Here is a 3796-nt window from a genome sequence, read left to right as displayed (position 1 = left end):
GCCTCCCAAAGTGCTGGGATTACAGGCATGGGCCACCATGCCGGGCCTCTACTACTTTTTTAAATATTACATTTTTAATATTAAATACTGTAATAAACTGATTTTTAATCATTTGATAGGCTGAGTGCAGTGGCTCATGCCTTGTAATTCCAGCACTTTGGGAGGCCTAAGTGAGTGGATCACTTGAGGTCAAGAGTTCGAGATCAGCCTGACCAACATGATGACACCCCGTATCTACTAAAAATGCAAAATTAGCCGGGTATGGTGGTGCACGTCTGTAATTTCAGCTACTTGGGAGGCTGAGGCAGGAGAATCACTTGAACCTGTGAGGTGCATGTTGCAGTGAGTCAAGATCGCACCATTGCCCTCCAGGCTGGGAAACAAGAAAGAACTCCGTCACAGAAAAAAAAATGAGAGAGACCTCTGACTTAAATTTCAAATTGTATTTTAGCTTACTTGTTTGTTGTGACTTATACTGTATATTATTGAGTGTATGAATAAAATAAATATTTTGAATGGCTCTTACTACTTGTGTGGTTAACTAAATGTTAGAGGCTGAACCACATACAAATGCCAGGATGAACTTGTATGTAACAAAGAAAAGGAAAACTGCATGAGCACATTCTGAAAGTGGAAGGCGTGTGCTGCGACCACAAGCATGAGAATGATTTGTTCTCTTTCCTCTGTCTGTGCTCATCTTGGCCATTGGCAGTGCTTCAGAGTCTATGGACAGTGGAGTCTGCCTAGGGTAGTGTTTGACCAGCCAGGCACTTCATTTGCCCTTCATTGTCTTTCTGGCTTTCCACAGTGCTGCATCCATCCAGTGTTCCTATCACACAGCGGATTACTCTTGATGACAGCATTTTTTTGGTGCTCATGAAGACTTTTTCAAAGTCATTTCCTTGTGTTACAGATATTAGGAACTCGATATAAGCTTTCCTTCGGAATCATCGATGGAGTTTGAAACTTGTAGGAACCTTATGCTGCCCAAACTCTTGATTTTCAGGACTCTAAGTTCCAGAAAATCCCAGAACTGACACAGAGTTCCTGCCTGACACAATCCTATGAAAATTCTGCAAACTGTGATCTGTCACTAAGTACTTCATAGTTGCATTTTCAGTAGTGTTGGTGAAATTTAGGCCACATAGAGGCAGGAGGAAAGTAGGAACTTCAGCTCTGTCGCTGATGCCACCAGGTGGCAGGACCTGGAGCTCCTGGCTTATGTAGCTTCACATGCAGGCGGTGCTGAATCTGGCACTGGGAAGGAGGGATGTTGACCCAAAGAATGCACTGCCAAGGGGAGATTCTTGCCATGGTCCCCAGAATGTGGTGCAGCTGAGCAGTTTAAGAACCAAGCCAACATCCTGTCTGCTTGACCTGTCTTGAGAAGCCCTTGTATTTGGAAAGTGGGCATGGCTTCTGTCTCCAAAGCTTCCCTCTTTTGGAAAAGAGGCCCTCAGTGGGTGGGGTTTATTGTCCTCAAGTCTGTAGGAAAAAAATGCGTAAGTCATCCTATACCTTTCAGCTTAAATGGCAGCATTTTCTTCTTTGTTATTTTGTTAAATTACAAAATTTGTGAGACATTTCATTGGACTTTGCTTGTCTAGGCAATTCATAGGACTTTGCTTGTCTAGGGAAATGGTGGACAGAGCAGGCGTGTGTTACTGGTGCATCCGCCAGCACCCAAGGATTCCAATAGTGAGGGAGTAGGACTGGGGGGCAGAGAGCCACATGGAGGCACATTGGCCGCAAGCCAGATAGCATCTGAGTATGTGGAGGTATTGGGAGAACATGAGATGCAGACAGACAACACAGACAGGATGGATATGAAATTGGTTTTTATGAGCACATAAACTACATGTAGTTAAATATAGTGAGGTGAATGACAGCCAGTTTCTCACTGTTAAAACATGGGAAAGGAACACTCTATAAAGAATTCCAGGGGGTGGATTAGAATTAGAGACATTGTGAAGACCTTATTGTTATACACACACACACATGCACACACACAGACACTCACAATGAAATACAGAAACATAAAGTATAGATGTCTGTATATAAGAAATATATAAATTTACTGGTTATGTCTACTGAGAGGGCCCAGTGACTCACCAGATGAAATGACCACAGGTAATACTGGATCTCAAATTCTTCATAGCACACTCTGGGAGAAGGAATCACATATCTCGATGAAGTTGCTGATAACAACATCGCACCTGGAATGGTGAAGGAGGAGCCTAGAATGCCTTGCGTAAAAATATGAGAGCTGGCCGAGCATGATGGCTCACACCTGTAATCCCAGCACTTTGGGAGGTTGAGGTGGGTGGATCACCTGATGTTAGGAGTTCAAGACCAGCCTGACTAACTTGGTGAAACCCTGTCTCTACTAAAAATACAAAAATTAGCTGGGCATGGTGGCGCACACCTGTAATCCCAGCTACTCAGGAGGCTGAGGCAGGAGAATTGCTTGAACCCAGTAGGCAGAGGTTATAGTGAGGCAGGATCACATCATTGCACTCCAACCTGGGCAACAAGAGTGAAACTCCATCTTAAAAGAGAGAGAGAGAGAGAGAGAGAGAGAGAGAGAGAGAGAGAGAGCTTTAGAAGTCTCCACCTCCCAAATCTGGCTAAGAAGCATGAAAATAAATGATTGTAACAAAATGCAGCTCATTGAATAATGTACTGATTGAGGAATTTTTTTTTATATGAAGATAGATAGATAGATAGATGGTAGATAGATGAATAGACACAGATAGGAACTGACCAGCTAGTTAGATAAGAAAGAGCTAATACACATTGTGTTACACTATCTCCCCACAAAATTCTATTCAGAGTAAAGTCCCCCTTGTAAATTGAAGGTGGATGGGTCTGGCAGATGCCACCCCACCAGGCCATGAATGATGACATCACCGGGGCTGGGACAGGTAACAAATATGGGCCCTGGAGGGAGGCACCAAGCAGAGTGCGACACAGTTTCTGTGTTCTTCCAGCCAGGGGAGATAACTGAGCCCGGTTGTGAGGGAGCCTCAGAGGTCCCAGGGAGGCTCATTCTGAGGAATGAAGAATACTGGGGATGAGAGAGGCAACAGGTGAGGAAGATTTGAGCCATGAACTTTTAAAAGTGTCACTGGTGGATACTGTTTGAGCTCATACTGCTTTTTTTTCTTTCTTTCTTTTTTTTTTTTTTTTTTGAGACCGAGATTCACTGTTACCCAGGCTGGAGTGCAATAGCATGATCTCGGCTCACCGCAACCTCCACCTCCTGGGTTCAAGCAATTCTCCTGCCTCAGCCTCCCGAGTAGCTGGGACTACAGGTGCGCACCACCATACCCAGCTAATTTTTGTAGTTTTAGTAGAGACGGGGTTTCACCTTGTTGACCAGGAGGGTCTTGATCTCTTGACCTCGTGATCCACCCGCCTCGGCCTCCCAAAGTGCTGGGATTATAGGCGTGAGCCACTGTGCCCGGCCCTGCTTTTCTTTTTTTTTCTTTCGTTTTGTTTTGTTTTGTGACATGGAGTCTTGCCCTGTCACCCAGGCTGGAGTGCAATGGTAGGATCTCGGCTCACGGCAACCTCTGCCTCCTGGGTTCAAGCAAATCCCTTGCCTCAGCCTCCAAAGTAGCTGGGACTACAGGCGCATGCCACCATGCCTGGCTAATTTTTGTATTTTTAGTAGAGACAGGGTTTTACCATGCTGGCCAGGCTGGTCTTGAACTCCTCACCTCATGATCCACCCGCCTTAGCTTCCCAAAGTGCTGGGATTACAGGTGTAAGCCACCACACCCAGCCACTTGTC

General features: G+C 45.2%; 1 long non-coding RNA gene across 1 annotated transcript; it reads right to left on the bottom strand.

Annotated features, from left to right (window-relative positions):
• Positions 1 to 433: 433 nt before the first annotated feature.
• Positions 434 to 2548, bottom strand: LOC144581384 (uncharacterized). The gene is made up of 2 exons (XR_013532056.1): positions 2113 to 2548; positions 434 to 1485 (listed from the first exon to the last, which is right to left on the bottom strand). It is a non-coding gene; the product is annotated as an uncharacterized LOC144581384 (long non-coding RNA).
• Positions 2549 to 3796: the final 1248 nt, after the last annotated feature.

The sequence above is a fragment of the Callithrix jacchus genome, chromosome 2, assembly GCF_049354715.1.
Source record: "Callithrix jacchus isolate 240 chromosome 2, calJac240_pri, whole genome shotgun sequence".
NCBI lineage: Eukaryota > Metazoa > Chordata > Mammalia > Primates > Cebidae > Callithrix > Callithrix jacchus.
The sequence above is the reverse complement of the archived record's forward strand: the minus strand, read 5'-3'. Positions and strand labels throughout refer to the sequence as shown.